General features: G+C 36.6%; 1 long non-coding RNA gene across 1 annotated transcript; it reads right to left on the reverse strand.

Moving 5' to 3' along the window:
- Positions 1-20: 20 nt before the first annotated feature.
- LOC105050401 (uncharacterized) lies at positions 21-21,868 on the reverse strand. Its single transcript, XR_833031.4, has 2 exons — positions 21,510-21,868; positions 21-517 (listed from the first exon to the last, which is right to left on the reverse strand). It is a non-coding gene; the product is annotated as an uncharacterized lncRNA (long non-coding RNA).
- Positions 21,869-22,283: the final 415 nt, after the last annotated feature.

A 22,283-nucleotide genomic window follows, 5' to 3' on the forward strand; every position in this document is an offset into this window, starting at 1 on the left:
TTTATCATGTTCCTAAAGCATTTTGATGTGTAAGGTTGATGTTTCTATACAGTACTTTGCGCATTATGAGGATAAATACATTTGACCATTCAATGGATGTTAGAAAGACCGACAAACTTTATACAATCAGAGCTAGGGTATGCATAAACAAATGTTTATCAATTCCTGCAGAAGCTTGGGGATAGGATCAAGAGGGCCATGGAGCCACTGTTCCTAAAATTTTTAAACTGAAATATCATCACGTTTATCAGGATGCAGATCATCTGCAGTTACCCTTTGTCCCTTTAATTCCTCACTCATGGGACCAATTTTGCAACCCTGAAAAGGTCGATCATGTTGTCGTCCGGATGGCTATGACAGAGCAGCCATACGGACTTCATTTTTCGTGCATAGGATGTGGTACGGCGTCGAGATATTTAGCGGAGGTGCGTGAGCAGATGTTGTTATGGTCATTCACTTGTCAGCTACTTGTGTCGCACCTATTCAAATTGTCACGAAGAAAATTTGATCGCATTCACTGAAAAAAGAAAAGAAAATTAGATCATATGAAAAGGCACCTTAGAGAGTCGATCCGCTTAGATGTTTCCGCGGTACATCTGTCATTATCAATAAGCCTTCTGTTTTAATCATTAAAAATATGTGCATAAGAGAAACAAGGCTCATTTGGTTGCCCTGCTACTTGTTCTTTACAGTTTTTAAAACTTAACCAGCAAAGAGAGCGACATCCGGCGGTAGATTTTTTTTTTAAAAAAAAGAAAATAGTCTATTGATGCGAAAATAAGAGGAGAAAAGAATAAAATATTTATTAGCTTCTTTCAAAGGCAAAATATCTATGACTTTTAAATATATTTCCAATTTTCAAAATAAAAAGAAATAATTTATGGAATAAAGAAACAAAAAGTGAAAAACTAACGACAGAACCAACAGAGTCTGCAAAAATAAATATTTGAAGTGCTATGGCCATACGGTGAACATACAAAAGCAGCATCGGCACGCAAGTGATGTGGCCATGCAGAAATGTAGGCCACGACACGCAGCTTTGACGAACGTGCTATCACAGTATGCGGGCTTTTCAACGCCCATTTTTTTCTGAGGGCAACGAGGCTGTACGAGTTTCTACTAGCTAGGTTTAAGATGAGTAAGTTCAATCGGCACCTGATGTTGGCGATACTTCCTCTTAGTTAGAATCAAAAGATGAATAACCCTGGCTGAGAGAAAAAATGTGGCACGACCAACTTGCACATTAGACTGCCAAAAAAGCAATCAAGAAAATGGACCCAATGAACTCAATATATTTGCCTCAATTATGAAAGCATCAAACTGCAAATGCAAGCATTTGAAACTTGTTAGAGCCTTACTCCCAAACTGACTGACAACAAGATACAAAGAAATTGTCTCCTCCTACAACCATTTTCAAGTGCATTGAACATTTTTACAGTATGACTACCGCTTGCTAAATGCTAAGAAGGTAGCCAACTGGTTAGAGCTTACTTCCATATTGACTTCTAACGAGATACAAAGAAATTCTCCTACTGCAGCCATTTTCAGGTTCATTGTTGAACATTTTTGCAGCATGACTCCCTTCTGTTAAATGCTAAAAAGCAGCTTACTATCCTAGAAATGCCCAAAAAATTCCATACAAGTAAAATCTATTGTCGGCATGCCATAAAGTTAGTATTGCCATTCAACGTATAGACGCATCTAGTCTATAATTGAGAGAAAAAGACATGGAATTTTCTTTTGGCAATTTGACTGAAACATAAACCAACCAATTTAGTTACCTCAAACAGATTGCAGCATGAAGCATGGGTTCACAACACATTCATTTCTGTAACTACATTTACAACATATTACTTATGGTTTTATCTTACCACGGCAAAAGGGTACATCCACATATGTGGGCTTTTTGCACCACATTCTAAACACTGCTTGCAATAGAAGCCATTGAAATATTAACTATAATTGTGTTTCTGCATAATTGGAGTATATTGTTGCACTTCACTCAATGCAGATTGTCAATTAAAATCCTTAAAATCCAATACACAAAGTGAAATCGAATTCTTATGCATTTGCAAAATAACACTGCTCGAAGGACAAATAACTTTACTATGCAAATATCTTAATTTCGATTGTCTCCATACCAACAACCTTACCGATCCAATCAGGGAGAAGAAATTTTCTTCAACATATTTAAGTCAAATATCTAAAAATAAAATAATTAAAATTTTAAAAATTTTAAAAAGTAGGATTCTAAGATCGTTACTTTTATTAAATATGAATAAAACTATTGCATATGTCCTCTATTCATACGAACAAGAAATGCCCTTACAAAATTCTGCTCGAATTCTTCTTCTGGTTAAAAGAGACCATAATTTTTCTAAATAGTAAGTAATTAGTGAAAATAATCATAAAAAACTAAAATCTTCATATAGCTAGGTTTTGACTTCTACACCAACTTGGTCTTTTATCTTTTTGCCAATTTCTTTTTTGGGTTGGACAACGCCGTTCAATCAAAAGTTTTCAAAATTAATAAAATTGATTTTAACTAAATATTTCAAAAATCTAAACAACATCTAAATATGATCATCCAAAGTCTAGCAAGCCTATCTATTGGCCACCATATTGTAGATCTCAAAAAGTATTCCATATTTAAAAAATATGCTTCAACAGGTATTGTATGTGAAAGTCATGCCCTCAAAATTTTGAGTGATGAACTAGTCTTGAATATGATAGATCTTACTCCCAAACTCTATTTAGATTTACAAGCATCCAAAGCAAGGTTTGTCATGTTGATTAATACCAATGCATATTCAACCGTATCAGTACCGAATCGGTACACCATATGGAGGGCATACCGACTCTCGGTACACTGAATCGGATATCATACTAGGCATAACCGACAATATAATAGGATGGTGCCGGTATAGGTTCCGATACTGAGATGGTGAATATTGGTCCAAAGTGATGGATTAGAGCTCCCCCTCTTTAGAAAATTCAGCTCCTATTAAATTAAAATTGAAACCGGTAAAGCTCCTACGCCCCATCTCTTGACTAAATCACTTGGGCCTTACTAGAAAGTTGACTCTTTTGGTTGATTCGAGAAGACTTGATTTTTTATGTGCTTTCTCTTGACAATTCAATCCTCAATTAGCTGCCTATATAGCTCTACCCATAGGTTGTCATCAACTAGTAATATGAGTTCTTGCCCTTGGAAGGCTCGAATAGCTTCAGGTTCTCAACATTGATAACTGAGTATATTTCCCTATAAGGTGGTAGATCAAGCTGGAAGACAATCTTCCCAATTTCATACGAATTTCTTTCAGTTATTTTCTTCGCCCTCCCATCCTTCTTTCCTTCGATGAAGCTAGTCAAGCTCTCTTGAAGGTGTACTTAACTCGATGCTTGTCATGGTAATCCTTATATCACTGTTTTGAGTTATACAGCTATACTTCAACCTCCTGATGTACCTTTTTGATATTCTCCACAAATCCTTGAGCCCATGCCTGGTCACCCTCATGTTCGCTGAATGTTATCATTTGTGATCTCTAGATCGAAGGAGCTTTATGGGTAGATATCCCAAGTAGACCTCAAAAGGTGACTTCTTGATAGCACAATGGATAACTCCATTACAGAAAAAATAGAGATAAGACAAACTTTCATCCTTGGTTTTTGCATTCTTGGAATTATAAACTTGAAGAAGATGCATCAATGTTCGATTTATAACCTCTATCTATATATCTGTCTATAAGTGAAAGGCAATGTTCTACTTCGATCTAGCATCCACCATCATCCACAAAAATCACCAAGTATTCCTCAGAAAATGATTGCCTTAATAAGAAATAATAGAAGAGGGCAGCCAATTTTTTTTCCAAAATGCCAAAAGAACAAACCAGCTGCTACTCTAATAATCGTCTTTTCCCAAGGAATTAGGCACAACATCTTGCTGAACTCATCAACTAACATATAAATAATTGTGGCTGCATCTCATCTTTAATTATCCTCCCAAAAGTCTATCAAAACACTCTTCCAAGATCTTACTAGGAACTGGCAAAGGTATATACATCCCAACTACTTACTAGAGGGCTATGATATATACGTAGCACACAACCGCTAAAAAATTGAGCCATGTCATACTACATCTTGAACCAATAAACATAACTCAGGTTAAAAATCTTCTACATATTGAAGTGACTTGCAACTTTCATAGTGTGAGCCTTCCTAATTCAATGTATTGATTAGCAGCCTCAAGGACATATTAGCATGCTCCTCTCTACAGTAAACAGTTGACTAATCTTTCTTCAATTTCTCCAACTCAGAAAAATGTAGAAGATCCATCTACTTTTAATGGTAGGGTCACCAAATCTGCACAGCAACGAACAGACTAGCAATAGTTGGCAATGGAGACCTAAAGAATGACTTAGCCAATGCCTCTTCTTGTACTGCATCACTATGTTGAATCACTATAATAAGATGTCAACTTCATTTGTCAAGCTTGCAGCATCATGGACTATATGAAGAAATTGAAGCAGCTTATAATTTGTGTGCACGATGATCTCTTTGCCCAGTAAGTATAGAACACAACCTAATAGAGTACAATACAATTCCTTATCACAGGCCGCATAACTCAGCCATGCCCCTTGAACAAGATGATTCTTGGTGAATAACTCAATGCATCGACTTCAATCTCAAACAATCTCTATAGATTTGGCAATGTAAGGACTAGTGCATGATAGGTCTCTCTTCAAAAGCAAAAGAGTATCTTCATGCTTCATGGACCATTCAAATTTTTGATTAGCCTTTGTCAAACTACATCAAGAAGTTGGCATTATCGAGAATTGCTTGATAAATTTGCAAACATATAAAGCTTACATCTCAACCAATCACAAAGTCTGAATACTCCAAAGACTGTTTCCCAATCTCGCACTTCTTGAAGTTTAACTTTAACTAGTTTTTCTAAAAATCCAAGACCTTCACTATGTACTTGATGCATTCTTCTCAACAACTGCTACAGATCAGGATGTCATAAAGATACCCAATCATGAAGTCTTCAACGAAAGATGATCACACATTATTTGTCAGTTGTATGCAGGTATCAAAAGGGCATTTTAATTGCTGTAGATCAGGATGGGATCAAGACACCCAACCATGAAGTCTTCAATGAAAGGTTGTAGCACATTATTTGTTGGCTGCATGAACATGTCTGGAGCATTATATAAGCTGAATAATATCACTAGCCACTCAAACAAGCCTTGCTTCATCTTGAAAGCTTTCTATAAGTGTCAACATGAACCCTAACCTAACAGTAACAAGATTTCATATCTAGCTTGGTAATAGTAGACATGCGTCGGATGGTTCAATAAGTCACCAACCCAAGGTAGAGAATATTGATTCTTGATGGTAATTTCATTCCTGGTATGGTGATCATTACACATCGGCCATCCACCATCTTTCTTTTGCACGAGTGCTACAGGTAACCCACATGAACCGTTGCTAGGCTTGATCAAGACTTGATCCAAGAGCTTGATGATCCACCTGTTGATCTCTGTACTCTCCACAGCTGTGTTGTGGCAGAGACAAGTTGGGTAAAGATGCATCCCTAACTAGCTGAATCATTTGCTCAATTGCTTTTCCAAAAGGCTAATCCTTCACTTACCGAAACAGATTCGTGAAATTTCCAACAGTCGATTAATCTCAGCCTTCCAATTAAACTCAGTGCCTCCAAAAAGAGATCGTCTCTCCTAGACGACAAGCCTCTTAACATCAGCACACATGACTTTTTGTAGTTATTGAATAGTCTCTTTGCTTGTGTAACAGTCACAATATCAATGCCTCATTTCCAAGCAGGTTTGATCATAAATTCCTTTCTGCCCTTTACAAATCAGTACTTCTGCTGCCACCTATAGCAGATTGCAATCCCAATCCTATAGATAAGGACTCTCAAGGATGACCCGACATACATCTAGGGGAACTACTTCACATGTTAACTTGTTAATGTATCTCTCAGTTGTTGTGAATTCGAAGGTACATTACTCAGTGGTTTTTAACTCAACACCCCTTTGGAACAAGTGGAGAGGGTAGGAACATGGATGTGGGTGGTAGTCCTCAGCCCCAGCTTCTGAACCAGAGTCCTAAAGATGTTGTTCCAGCTTCCAAGGTCAATGATGCTCTATTACACCTAGATCTTCAAGTGAACAGGCTCCTCTCATTCCTCTACATATGTCACCATCACCGCCTCAAACTTTCCTACCATCAAGCTCAGTGTCGAGTTTGCTTGCTCAGGTTCAACCAACTCATAAACCTCCATCATGTCAATGAGTGCTTTCTCTTTCTTCTTGGGATTCTCCTTTGTCTTCTTTTCCTTAAGCTACAACTCTGTAAAGCTTCGAGTACTTATCTTTCATATATCCATCAATTTCACATTTCTAAATTGAGTTGGCTTATTTCCTGCTCTACTTACCTTTTTGGCTCAATTTGCTGCCACTTTTGCCTCAAGTCTTTGACTCATCGCCCTCTTGCCATCCCTTGGTTTGTTCTTCTCTTTGATCCCTATAACCTTAATGCTGACATCACTGTTGTCTAGAACTTTGAAAGTTTTAACTCCTTCCAAATAGTCTCGTGGAAACCTCCCATACATTTTATATAGACCGCATGATCATCAACAAGAACTGTGGAGAGATAGTCCGCTTACAAAAAATTTGGTAGTGTAAGACTGATCAAACTGATCATATTTTTGCTAGAGATACAGTCCATTGATCTCCATGGCCAGTAGTATAAGATTACTTTTTGATCAAATTTTGAAACTTCTTCTTCATATCGTATCATACACATCATTGTTTCTTAAAAATGAGTTCCACTAGATAGGAGCATGGCTATAAAGCTTAAGATAGGCACAAGCAACTTTCTGGATACTAGTATTAGTCGTATATGATAAAATAGCTATTTAAATGGTCCAAACAATTGTCCGATTTATTCACATCAATAGCTCCATCAAACATAAGGATCTCGATTTGAGCTTCAATTTTGAAAGATTAAAGGGAAGAATTTTGAGTAACCATGAATTGATCCTTCTTTTTATTGCTAGTTATTGGAGATAGTTTCATGATAGGAACTGGAGATGCTAAAGCTCGTGAAAACATTAACTGATACACAAGCTCAGTGAGTTGTGCTATCTACTTCTCTAATTGAGTGAGGTACCTCTTCACATCATCATCTATTAATATGGAAGAGGCAGCAATCCTTACCTTTGTCTTTTAATGTACTTGAAGTATTGAAACTTTGAAAGCTATTTTTCCATCTGTTTGTACTAGTCAAATATCAGGACCATACACTAGTTAGTCTCTGCAAAGATAGGAGCAATGCTCTAATACTGACTTGATTCGATTGGGGAGAAGATAAAATTTTCTTCAACCCACTCAAGTCGAATCTTTATTTTTTAACCTTGTCCAGATTATCCAAGGCGGCCAAAGTGGTCCAAACTAGATACATTGATCTTGGTGGATCATATACAAGCTAAATCATCACCTAACAAAACAATTCCTTCCTCAAAGGGAATAAATTACTCTCTATTGGAGCAAGCATAAACAAGAAAGCCAAAATTGAAGATCTATCAAAGAGACTCAGAAAATCTCCAACATTACTTTTATTATTAAGCTAAAACCATGCTACATCTAAAGTTTTAGTTGATATATATTTGCCTCATGCAGCTTGTGGTAGCACAATTACATTTTCCTACCCATGGACCTAGGTCACAATTCTCTTACCTTTACCAAGTTCCCATGATACCTCTTACATATATAATTCAATTGTAAATAACCACTTGCTCTCTTCCTTGAGCTGGTTTCTTCCTTATATGATATAATAGAAGAGTCTTGATAGCATCTTCTGCACCTCTCAACAGAAAATAGTGATTAGGGGGCATCTATTAGATATATGTCCTAGAAGTCAATTGTTGGCTGACACATTTTTGTTCTATGACACATATTTGTACTTAAACAGTTGATTTAATTAATAAAGGATAAATTTTTTTTTTCATTCAAGTGCAATGTATTCTTGAATCGTCCTTGAAATTGATGTTACGATACATATTCTCAAATGTTGAAAATTAGAGGCATGTATGATCAATTCCTAAATTGCTTCCGATTATAGGATAGTCATGGGAATGATGATTTATCCAGATAAACCGACACGGTTTGCTTTCTTCGAGATAGATGAGTGTCTAATCTATGATGTAGAAACACTAAGCGAAAAGTGCAGATAGTTGTTAGAGAACAACTAGTACTGAGCGTGACCATATGGGAGATCATATGAAATTCTATTTGATTGTCAGTGATCATCTCGATGCTGTAGTTGTATGACTGGTCCTTTAACATGCGGTGTCACAGTTACTCATAGTAAGATTGCTGTAGTTTAACTACACATAAATATTAACTCGATTATGAATTTTAGTGGATATTGGCTTCAGTTGGTTGAGTTGTGCGAGCAGCATGTGCATCTATATGGGATCTATCGATCTTGATAGAGAGGAGTAATTCTATGAGATTTGAGAAGCTGAGTCCACAAGTCTATGACCATAACAGTGTGATTGATAGAAAAGAGTTTTCATTTGGAATCACTATTGAACTTAAACTGATCGAATTTATCATATGACTGATGATGAAGTTTGATGATTTATCCATGACCTGCCATCTAGTCGAGACTCACGATAGAGGGACTGTATTATATATTAACTACACCTAGAGGTTCTATTTCGATTCTGCTGGATTGCCACTACATATTGCTAGATGTCACTAATAGATTGTGAGAGCTCAATAAGATCGTTTTGGATCAATGATCTTTGTCGAGTTAGAGTGGAACTGTTTTGACCTATTGAAAAGGGTTTCAGTGATATCTATGATAGAGATCATAATATGTCTCACTACCAGACAGAATTGAATCTATGGAATCACATATAAAGGGAGAAGATCTGGATTGATTATAATTGGACTTATAAAGCACCAATTAATATGAATTTAGAGAAATCCTATTGGATTTATGTTAACCTACTAGCACCTGGGTGAACTCAATTTTTCTTGTGGTTGGTTTACTTATATGATAAGTTTTTATCAATTTCTACTTTTAATTTGAACCTAATTGAATTTAATGCAATAAGATCCAATAGTTGGATATTTAATTTATGACTTGGATTAAATCAAAAAAAAAATTGATTTTATTTATTAATAAGAACCCTTGATGAGAATTTATGGAACCATATGGACTGATTTGTGCATCTAATTGGATCTCATATGATGGGACGCCTAGAGTAGGGTGTGGTTTTGAGTGAGTAATGGGTGCGTCCCATTTATTTGGTCCAGTTATATTATGGTTAAGAATTCTAATATGATTAAAATGAGGAATTTTAATTTGATTAGGACATCCTTAAGTTATCTATATAAAGGATCCTAGTCCTTTAGTTGTGACATAAGCTCTCTCTCCCATTGTTGCCGCCACCCTTCACTGAGCCCACGCCTCCCCTCCTCTTTCTCTCTCTAGCCCATGCCTCTTCTCTCTCTTGGCATCCTCCCTTGGAGCCAAAAGAGGGTGGGCGGCACATAGGGAGTGGTGTCAATTAGTTGGCACCACTTGTTTGGTTCTTGTTTCCTTTGCTTTCAAATTTGTTGGGAGTTAGTTACAACCACTTCTTAATTATTGTTCTTCTTGATTAGTTAAGGAATCAAGAAAAGTTTTTGATTTCTTTAAGAATCAAGAAAGAAAAATCAAAAGGGTTCAAAATTAAAAATCTCTCCAGGCTTGGTTCAAGCCTATTCAGACTTTTGGTTCAAGCAAGTAGGAGTCAAGAGGATCTATTCAGGTCAAACCTGTGGATATCCGTAGAGGCAGGACGCTTGTGCTGCTGATTTAGAATCTGTTTAGGCTTAGATCCAGGAATTGAATCGAATTCAACCCCAATTATAAGTTTGAAGCAAAGAAAAAGCGATTCAGATATGTAAATTGATTACAAGCTTTCATTTGTTATTCTTAAATCAGTTTATGTTAATTTCAGTATATGAACTAGATCCATAGATGCTTTCATATGATGAATGTATGCTTAGATTAAAAATATTTTAATCTGATTTTTTTATTGTATTTTGGATTTAGAAAAATTTTGAAATCCACATGCACCAGCATCAGTAGAAAATCCAACAGTGATATCAGAGCTACATATTCATATACATGAAAGTAATATAAAAATTTTAAAAATTATTTTTAAAATTTTGATTTTAGATTATACATAAGATGTATAAGTTTATGTTCAGATCTGAAAAGTATTTTAGATCTGATTTTTATTCATATATGTGATATATGAAAGCATGCATCGATTAGAAATTAAATTTTTACGATCTAAATTTTTTGTATATGCGATATATGATAGTATATTTAGATCTGAAATTAATTTCTAAAAAATTTAAAATTTTTCATATATATGATACATGATTGCATGCGTGTTCTGAAAGTATTTCGAAAATCAAAAACTTACTTTTTATGTAATTAATTTAGATCTGAAATCTATTTCAATGATCTGAAATTAATGTGTACATGAATCATTGGACATGGATAGTTTTGCATTAGGTCTATGAATTGCATCTTAGATTATAATTAGATCATATTGGGTTAAAATCGATCTAGCTATTGATCAAATCGAGTTAAGTGTTGATTTGAATTAGATCAATTGAGCTTATGATTCTACAAGTATTGTAGATTGATTTGATTAAACCCCATATATAGAATCGTGTCAATCTAAGGACTTAATCCGACTTTATGGCTTGAATCTGATTTACCTAAGCTGATTAATTGAAATCAATAAGCCATTTAATGTTTAAGACAAGTCTCAATCGGTAATTTTTTAATTGGGAGGCTATTCACCTAGATAATGGTCTACGGTGAGTTGATGGCGTGCCCTTCCATCGGTCTCATTATCTGGCCAATTGGATGATTGGATTCATTAGTTGCTAAGGCATTTTGATTTAACCCATGCCAATTAGATCGATCATATGATGACTGATTAGATGAGACCTAACCTAAATCTCTCTAATTAATATTAAACCTTATGGTCTTTCACCGTTGTAGAAGTGCGGGCGTGCTACTGACGTTGACTGTTCTCGGCTGGTTATAGTAGTTCAATTGCATCGAAAACATGCAACCATTCTACTAGCAAAAAATTGCTCCAGGGTGAAGATGGGGTTGGACCCAATGTGTTATCTGAGGGACTCAATGATAGCTTCACATTTGCTTGTGAACGGTGGGTCAGGCTTAACTAAGAAGTGAAGCAATATGCGTTATCTGAGCTCTCATGACTTAGAGACCAAGTCGCTACAATATGCTTAGAAAAATATCTGGATAAAAAGTTGCCTACGCATCGGTATGCATGTCACCAATAACTGTTAGATGAGGTGTACGGCATTGGACAACACCCACTAGAAATCTTGCATTTGTCGCATCAGATTTTTATTTTTTTATCCAGAGAGTATCGAAATTTGAAAAAATAGTGAGTCTATTTGCATTTAAAAGCCCCTAGAACAAATATAATTTTAAGTACAAATGTCTAACTAGAATCTCTATTTTCGTAGATAAATAATGTCGGCCTCTAACCCACTAGTCTGCATCCTTGAAACCAACCGACTGACCGATATAAATTATAAGGACTGGCTTAGAAATCTCAGAATAGTCCTGACATCAGAAATGATTGGGTATGTGCTTGACCAGGATGCCCCAGCCTTACCAGCTCATCCTATGGCAGAGCAAAGAGCTGCACTGGATAAGTGGACAGATGATGACCTAAGGATAAAGTGCTATGTGCTGGCTTCGATGTCGAATGAGTTACAGAGTCAGCATGAGCACACGTCCACTGCCCGTGCCATGATCACTCACCTGTAAGAGTTGTATAGTGAGTAGAACCGGACTGCGTGCTTTGAATTATCAAAGCAGTTGTTCAATATGAAGATGCACGACAGACAGTCAGTCCACGATCACTGTATGACTATGATCAAAGACCTAAAAAAATTTGAGAAGCTCGAGCTAAATATGTAGAGTTAAAGGTGGATTTGATCCTCCAATCTCTGATTAATTCGTTTGAACAGTTTATCGTGAACTACCATATGAATAAATTGGATTGCAACTTACCTGAATTGATCAATATGCTGGTCACTGCTAAGGGTATCTTGAAAAATTCAAGGGGCTCTGTTCTTGCTGCTGAGTAGGCACTTTTCAAGAGAAAGTCTCAAGGAAAGAAAAAGAATAAACTTCCAAAGAAGCAGAAGAAGGAGAGCAAATCCAAGAAGGACACTGAAGAAAGCTGTGGAGAAAGAAAAGTGTTTCCACTGTAACTCCGATGGCCACTAGAAGAGAAACTGTTCGTCTTACCTAGAGAGCCTAAAGATGAAAAAGAGTAATCAACCTTCTGAAGGTATGCTCATTATAGAATCTAACCTAATGATTTCTTCTACTTCTAGTTGGATATTAGATTCTGATTTTAGTACTCATATATGTACTTCAATGTAGGATCTAATAGGAAGTAGGAGGTTGAGAAAAGGTAACATGACCCTTCAGATCGGTAATGGAGCAAAAGTTGCTGTAGAAGCCATTGAAACTTATCCTCTTCAATTACTGTCAAGCTTTAGATTAGATTTAAAAGACTGTTATTTTGTTTCTGTAGCTAGCTGAAATTTAATTTTGATCTTTGTACTAGCATAGGATGGATTTATTTTTCAATTTAATAAAGATTTTTATTTCATTTATTTATAAAATAAATTGGTTGCATCTGATCTTTTGATTGACAGTCTTTATCACTTTCATGTTGATGCTAATATAAACTTAAATGAGCTAGTGAGTGCCGTAGGCCAAAAGAGACCCAAAGATGAATTTAACCATAAGTACTTGTGGCACCATGGCTTGGCTATATTGGAGAGAACAGGATAAACAGACTGAAAAAGGATGGGATCCCTGACTTAGTTCAATTTAAGTTGATTCCGGCCTGTAAATCATATCTTCGAGGAAAAATGATCAGATTACCCTTTGTGGGATAAAGAAAAAAGACTACTGAGTTACTTGTCCTGATACACACTAATGTATGTGGCCTATTTGATGTGCAGGCCAGGAGTAGTTATAGCTACTTCATTATTTTTACTGATGATCTGTCATGATATAGATATGTATTTCTCATGAAACACAAGTCTGAAGCTTTTGAAAAGTTCAGAGAATTCAGACAAAAGGTAGAGAAGCAAACAGATAAATCCATCAAAGTCCTACGATCTGATCGAGGGGTATACTTGAGTGCTGAATTTTTAAGATATCTTAAGGAGAACGGCATAGTCTCTCAATGGACTCCTCCCGATACACCTCAACTCAATGAGATATCCAAAAGGAGAAATATGATCCCATTGGATATGATCCGATCCATGATGAGCTTCACTGAATTATCTTTATTTTTTTTGGAGACATGCCTTACCGCGATGCATATTTTAAATACGGTTCCTTCTCAGTCTGTTCCTACCACACCATATGAGACATGGTATAGTAAGAAGCCGAGTCTGAGTTATCTTAAGACTTGGAGATGTCCAGCCTATGTCAAGAGATAGAAAGCTGACAAGTTAGAGGATAGATCAGTTGTAGCTCGATTTATGGGGTATCTCAAGAAATTTATTAAATACTACTTTTACTTTCCACATGACCATAATGTGATTGTGAGTCGTAATGCCACATTTCTAGAAAAATAGTTTATCCAAGATGGTGGCAGTGGAAGGCTAATTGAGCTCGATGAGAAAGTCTCTGAAGAGCAACGAGCTATAGATTCTCAGGAATCTATTCATGATGAGCCAATAGTTAATGTTCCATCTCCATCTCGTAGATCAGGTAGAATCTCCGATCCTCCTGAAAGATACATGGGTATACTGAAAGAGAATATAGAAAAAGCATTCTTTATGGAAGATGGGGGTCATGATGATGATCTTAGTACTTTTGACGAGACGATGTCTGACATCGATTCCAAAAAATGATTAGATGCAATGAAGTCAGAAAGTAACTCAATGCATCTGAACCAAGTATGGACCTTAGTGGATCCACCGGAGAAAATTATTTCGATTGGTTGTAAATGGATCTATAAAAAAAAATGTGCCGATGGTAAGATAGAGACCTAGAAAGCAATATTAGTGGCGAAGGGTTATAGTCAGCACGAAGGTATTGACTATCATGACACCTTTTCTTCTGTTGTCATACTGAAATTCATCCGCATATTGCTTGCTGTTGCAGCTTACTATGATTATGAAATCTGACAGAAGGATGTGAAAACTGCTTTCCTAAATGGATATCTTGAGGAAGATATGTATATGAAGCAGCCTCTGGATTTCATATCTGGTGATGGTGATCACCGAGTCTGCAAGCTGCAAAAATCCATCTATAGACTAAAGCAGGCTTTTCGAAGGTGGAATCTTCATTTCAATAATGCAATCAAATCATTTAGTTTTATAAAAAATGAAGAGAAATCTTGTGTTTATAAAAGGGTCAGCGGGAGTGCACTTGTCTTCCTGGTATTGTATGTCGATGACATCTTCCTTATTGGGAATGATATTCCCATGCTGACTTCAATCAAGACTTGGTTGTCTAAGAAATTCTCCATAAAGATCTAAGAGAAGCATCGTATATCCTTAAGATAAAGATCTATAGAGATAGATCTAGAAGGATGCTTTGCCTGTCACAAAAGCTGTACATAGAAAAGGTGCTAAAGTGATTCAGCATGAAAAACTCCAAAAAAAGTTTGCTACCCCTTAGGTATGGTATTCGACTCTCCAAGATGATGTGTCCTAGCACTTTTGAGGAGATCGAGCATATGAGTAGGATCCCTTATGCTTCGACGATTGGGAGCCTCATGTACGTCATGCTATGTACTCAATCTGATGTTGTCCTTATTGTGAGTGTCACGAGCAGATATCAGTCAAATCTAGACGAGGAGCACTGGATAGCTGTGAAGAATATCCTTAAGTACTTACGAAGGACTAAAGATCTGTTCTTGATCTTTGAAAAAGCACCTGAATTGCGGATTGAGGGATATACAGATTCGGACTTTATGTCGAATCCTGATAGAAAGTCTACATCAGGATATGTATTCGTATGCAATGGTGGTGCAGTCAACTGAAAGTATTTCAAGCAGAACATCATCGCAGATTCGACCACAGAGACTTATGTCGCCGCTTCGGATGCTACAAAAGAAGGCTTCTGATTCAAAAAATTTATCACGGAACTTGGTGTAATGACATCGGATGCTATACCACTATACTGCGACAACAATTAAGCCATAGCACTTGCTAAGGAGCCTCGATCTCATCAAAAATCAAAGTATATTGAACGTCGGTTCCATATCATACGCGACTACTTTGAGAAGAAATATATCGAAGTGCGAAGAGTAGACTCCGCGAATAACGTGACAGATCCGCTGACTAAGTAGTTGAGCCAGCCCAAAATGAAGCTCATTTTGAGAAGATGAGGTTTAGATTAATGGCCAATAGACTTTAGTCCAAGTGAGAGATTGTTAAATGTATGTCTTAAAAGTCAATTATTGGCTGACATATTTTTGTTCTATAACACATATTTGTACTTAAACAGTTAATTCAATCAATAAAAGATAAGTTTTTTTTTTTCATTCAAGCATTGTGTTCTTGAATCATCTTTGAAATTGATGTTAATGATACATATTCTCAAATATTGAGAATTAGAGGCATGTATGATCGATTCCTAAATTGCTTTCGATTATAGGATAGTCATGGGGACGGTGATTTATCCAGATAAACAGACACACGGTTCACTTCCTTCGAGATAGATAAGTCTCTAATCTATAGTGTAGAGATACTAAGTGAAAAGTGTAGATAGTTGTTAGAGAACAACTAGTACTGAGTATGACCATACGAGAGATCACATGAATTTCTATTTAATCGTCAGTGATCATCTCGATGCTGTAGTTGTGTGACTGATCTTTTGACCTACGATGTCACAGTTGCTCATAGTAAGACTGTTGTAGTTTGACTACATATAAACATTAACTCAATTATGAGTTTTTGTAGTGGATGTTGGCTTCAGTTGGTTGAGTTGTGAACAACGTGTGCATCTATATGTGATTTATCGATCTTGATAGAGAAGAGTAGTCCTATGAGATTTGAAAAACTGAGTCCACAAGTCTATGGTCATAGCAGTGTGATTAATGAAAAAGAATTTTCATTTGTAATCACTATTGGACTTAAGCTTATTAGATTTATCATATGACTGATGATGAGGTTTGACAATTTATCTATGACCTGCCATCTAGTCAGGACTTACAATAGAGAGACTGTATCAAACATTAACTATACCTAGAGGTTCTATTTCGGTTCTGCTGGATTGCCACTACATATTGCTAGATGTCACTGGTAGATTGTGAGAGCTCAATAGGATCGTTTTGAATCAATGATCCTTGTCGAGTTAGAGTGAAACTGTTTCGACTTACTAAAAGAAATTTCAGGGATATCTATGATAGAGATCATAGTATGTCTCACTACCAGACAGAATTGAACTTATGGGGTCACACATAAAAAGAGAAGACCTGAATTGATTATAATTGAGCTTATGAAGCATCAATTAATACGGATTTAGAGAAATCCTATTGGGTTCATATTAACCTTGCTAGCACCTGGGTGAATCCAATTTCTGTTGTGGTTGGTTTACTTATATGATTAGTTTTTATCAATTTCTACTTTTAATTTGAACCTAATTGAATTTAATTCAATAAGATCCAATGATTGGATATTTAATTTATGACTTGAATTAAATCAAAAAAGAGTTTCTTAATTTTATTTATTAAGAATCCTTGAAGAGAATTTATGGAACCATGTGGGCTGATTTGTGCATCTAATTGGGTCCCATATGATGGGACACCTAGAGTAGGGTGTGATTTTGGGTGAGTAATGGGTGGCGCCTCATTTATTTGATTCAATTATATTATAGCTAGAAATTCTAATATGATTAAAATGAGGGATCTTAATTTGATTAGGACATCCTTAAGTTGTCTATATAAAGGACTCTAATCCTTTAGTTGTCGTATAAGCTCTCTCTCCCATTGTTGCCGCCACCCTTCACTAAGCCCATGCCTCCCCTCCTCTTTCTCTTTCTAGCCTATGCCTCTTCTCTCTCTTGGCATCCTCTCTTGGAGCCAAAAGATGGTTGGCCGCACATAGAGAGTGGTGTCAATTAGTTGGCGCCACTTGTTTGGTTCTTATTCTCTTTGCTCTCAAGTTTATTGGGAGTTAGTTACAACTACTTCTTGATTGTTGTTCTTCTTGATTAGTTGAGGAATCAAGAAAAATTCTTGATTTCTTTAAGAATCAAAAAAGAAAGATCAAAATGATTCAAAATTAAAAGCCTCTCCAAGCTTGGTTCAAGCCTATTCAGACCTTTAGTTCAAGCAAGCAGGAATCAAGAGAATCTATTCAAATCGGCACTATGGATATCCGTAGAGACAGGACGCTTGTGGTGCTGATTCAGAACCTGTTTAGGCCCAGATCCAGGGATTGAATCAGATTCAACCCCAGTTATATGTTTGAAATAAAGAAAAAACGATTGAGATATGTGAATTGATTACAGACTTTCCTTTGTTATTCCTAAAATTAATTTATGTTAATTTCAGCATATGAACTAGATCCATAGGTGCTTTCATGAATGCATACTTAGATTAAAAATATTTTAATTTAATTTTTTCATTGCGTTTTGGATTTAGAAAAATTTTGAAATCCACATACACTAGCACCTGTAGAAAATCCAACAGCATTTATATATGCAACTTTATGCACCACATTTTTGCTATAATAAACATTGAAATATTAGCTACAATTATGTTTCTGTATAACCCAAATAAATTGTTGCACTTTTCAATCAGTGCATATTGTCAATTAGGATCCACAAATCTAACATGCCAAGTGAAATCAGATTCATACACATCTCTCAGGTGTTATATTAGCACTTGAAATACACAAACCATCATTAGAAGCATCTTAATTTTGGTTGCCTCTATACAAACACTTATACATACAAGCTAAATCATCACCTAACAAAACATTGCCTTCCTTAAAGGAAATAAATCAATCTTTGTTGGAGCAAGCACAAACATGAAAGCCAAAACTGAAGAAACATTAAATTAAAAAAGGTGTCGGTATCTGTAGAGACCATGAAAACTTTTCCAACATCACTTCCATTATCAAGCTAATCCACCACCACTACATCTACAATTTGTTGGCATATTTTCATCATGTAGCTTGTGATGGTAAAATAACATTTCCTACCCATGGACCTAGGCTACAATTTCTCTTACCTTTACTACATTCCCTCCATACCCTTTATATATACAATTCACTTGTAAAGAGCCATATGCTCTCTACTTTTTTTTTTTTTTTATTTGAACTGGACATCTTCCTTGTATGCAGGGATTCAGGTCCCAACGGGATGTCCACTAGGATGGTGTACCATCCTATGTGTTGGGACATACCGTCCCGCTAACATCCCAACATCCCGATCGGGACACCTTGGGATATTCTCTGTCCCCAGTGTCGGGACAGGGTGGGACGGCGACGCATCTTATTCAATAGAAAAATCGTGACAGCCCCGTCCCACGGAATTTAAAACCTTGCTTGTATGATATAAGTCTTCACAACATCCTCTACTCCTCCAAAATGAAAAACAATTGTGATTGGGTGTCCATAGGATAGTATCAGATGGATGTGAAGATTTGGTGGTTTATCCTCCTCCAACCTCGCACCAATTTTGAAGAGATTGCAATGGTTTTGTTGAAAGCATCTTTATAGGAAGTATGAATAACTGGTAACTTTAGTAGAATTTATTCGTAAGAATACTCATTATGTACAACTTCTCAAGCCTAGAGGCCTGAACTATAGCCCCATTATTGTTTCCTTCTCTATGATGATGTATACCACAGCATCGCCTAGTCCGATAGGCACCATAAGCTATGCTCAATTGTGTTAAGATTTAAGACTTCATATTTTTGCTCCAAATGTTGGCCATTTGGACTTTCTTTGCAATGATTTATGGAAGGCCAATTGAATCAAAAAGGCTTCTATTTTTAGTTACCAAAAGCCAAAAGCCCTTGATCCCACCACTAATCTTACTTAAGCCTAAGCCTTGATGCCACCCATTGGAATTGTAAATTTCCAAACCCTAATCCCTACCCAACAAATCTCTCCAGCTGCAGACTGAGTGACAAGCATCTATATGAAAGTCAAGTCAATAATGAAAAGTTAAATAAACAAATCATAGAAAGACAAGGAGAGCAAGCTATTCATTATACTATGAAATAATAAGCATCTACATGATTCCAGATTCTTAGATCCACCATGGGAGCAAGCTATCCATTATACTAAGAAATAATACAACATTTTTAGAAGGTTAACGAAGAGGAAATCATCAAGTGGTGTCGCTAGGTAGCTTTTGTCATGCCACCTAAGAACCAAACAAGAACACACAATCCTTTTCTTCTCCACTAAGATAGATGCACCCCATCCCCTACCCTGATCCTTTACCTTTTATTTTACAAATAATACAAGGAATTGACTCAAAATCTAACCCTTTTCACCTAAATTTTTCTTTTTTCACAATCGATACACAAATTTTCAATCTTAGTTGCATCACTTCAGCATTCTATCTTTATAATCGTGTCTTTATGATTAAAGATCCTTATCACTGCATAACATTCTAACATGGAATAAGGCCCTTACACCATCTTTCCTTTTTCCTCTCCAAACTTAGAATAGTCACCGACCAAGTCTCAAAAGATGCCTCCCTGCTTCTTGGTCCTCTTCACAACAAATACTAAGCATAAAAGCATTTTCACATTGAATGGATCAAAATCTATGGTTCTTAGAATCATTAGGAAGTCTAGGGCTTTCACTAATTCATTATCTCCCAACCGAACGAATGTACCTTCTCACCTAGTATATCATTGTATGCCAGTTTTAAATCACAAACTGGTTTGAGCCAATGTTTTCTATCTATAATAAGTTCACTGTATAGACTAAATGATTGATAGGATCCTATCAATAGATACTAGTTTTGCTTGAAATTATAAAGGAAAAAGCAACCCATCATCTTACAACTTTTAGGTATGTTTTATCTCAGAAGAATGAGAACTTTACGCTGCAAGTTTCACAGACATTGCATTACATTCATCAAAGCTGACTTGCCTCAAAAATTTTTGCATCTACATGCTCTTTTTTACTCTTCTCTCTTACCTACTCTTCTCTTTTACTACATTGATTCATGGGTCAACCCGGAAGGATTGTCATCTAACCATGGCCTGGCGTTTGCATTTCATTTAAAACAATAAATGAAAAAGAAACCCATCATCTTACAACTTTTAGATATGTTTTGTCTCGGAAGAATGAGAACTTCATGGTGCAAAGTTTCACAGACATAGCATTATTATACTCATCAAAGCTGACTTGCCTCAAAAATTTTTGCACCTGCATGCTTTTTTCACTCTTCTCTCTTTGTTACTCTTCTCTTCTAGTGCTATGATGCACAAGTTAACCAAGAAAAATTGGTCATGTAACTATGGCCTGGATGCTTTAAACCATCTAGACAAGACTGCCAAGTCATTGTTCTATTTCTTCCCATCACCATCAATTTTTAAAGAAACAAAACTTGCAATGCTCAAGTTCCTAACACTTTGCTGGGAACTGCTACTTTCTTGTTATAACTTCAACAGGAATCTTCCCCAACATTCTACTCACACCATTCATTCTAATTTTTTTCCCAACATCATACTTATCTTGCAGGCACCTTCAAAGTCCTTCGGCAATCTAATCCTTAAAACCTTCATGAAGGTATTAGACTTATTCAAAATGAATGCACATTGCCTGAATTATTTCATTCTTGGGGAGTGCAAAAGCACCCAGATGTCACAAGATAGCGTCACTTGATACAAACATGCTCATACAATTAGGCACAAAATTCACAACTAGTTTGTCGAAAGATATCCATCAGACATTTGGAACTACAGAAAGACATAACGCAAGAAAGAATCAACCAGAGTACCAAAGCAATTTACATATTATTATCCAACTGTGCAACAACACAAGAGACATCCTTTTCTTCATTCGATGATAAAAGTTCAGACAGAAAATATGCAAATAATTTGAGCAAGTTCCAACGGCACGAAAAATCTACTCATTAAAATGAATCTACATAACATGACAAGGAATATTTTTATGGTAGTTGGTTTATATCCATGAGATCAAGTGGCTAAAGATTTGAGAGTAAACGAAGGATCAAACAGAGCTAGAATCTTGAAGTCGAAATTGCTATAAATTGAAAGTAAGGAATTTGTCATTTACCATAGATATGATGGATTCCACAATCTTTTCCCGAAAAGAAAGCAAAATAATTTCCAACAAACAATAAAAATCGACAATAAAACAAGTGAAAGAAAAGAAGAAATAAGGAATCACCAGGAAACCACCATCACTGGGAGGGAGAAGATTGTTTCGAATTCTACATGGAAGGAAGGACGAATCGATGCGCCACGAAGTGGAAGAGATGATTAGGACTTTTTTCTCGTGGAGAAATCGTTTGATTCACGGATCCACGCGCTGCGGCGGAGATCCCGATCTGCGACGATGAAGGCTTGCTGGCGAGAGGAGAAGGGAGACGAAGGGATCTTGGGGCCTAGGGTTTCGATTGGGCGAAGGACGTCCCGGGTTTCTCTCCTATCGCGCCATGGCAACCGCGGAGTGAGGGTTCAAGACAGAGGGAAATAATTTCTACCAAAAAAAAAAAAAGGGAAACGTGAATTCTCAAGACAACGGGAGAAGCGGGACCAAGTTTTTGAGGGGAACCAAGATCGCATGACGTGTCGGATTCTGCTTGGTTGTTATAGTGGCTCGCTGCAGTGACACAAGACGAGGAAGCTGTCAGCGTCACCGCTAACGTCATCTTTTTCACGTTGCGGTGACGCACGTACGAGCGGGTCGGATGGCCTAACAAGCACTGTTATTAAATCCGGTCCGGCCCGGCCGATCGGACCGCAAATCCGATGACCCGATCAGAAGATCGGGCCGATTATCAAATTAAACCGTTTATGTTTAAAATTCGATTAAAACCGTATGAACCGGCCGGTTGAACCGTGAACCATCTGACCCGGTCGAATCCGATTGAGCCGTGAAATTAAAAATCAAAATTATGATTCGAGATCGTTCGACTTCCTGGCTTCCTCCCGTCGTCCC

This window comes from Elaeis guineensis, chromosome 8 (genome assembly GCF_000442705.2).
Source record: "Elaeis guineensis isolate ETL-2024a chromosome 8, EG11, whole genome shotgun sequence".
Classification (NCBI taxonomy): domain Eukaryota; kingdom Viridiplantae; phylum Streptophyta; class Magnoliopsida; order Arecales; family Arecaceae; genus Elaeis; species Elaeis guineensis.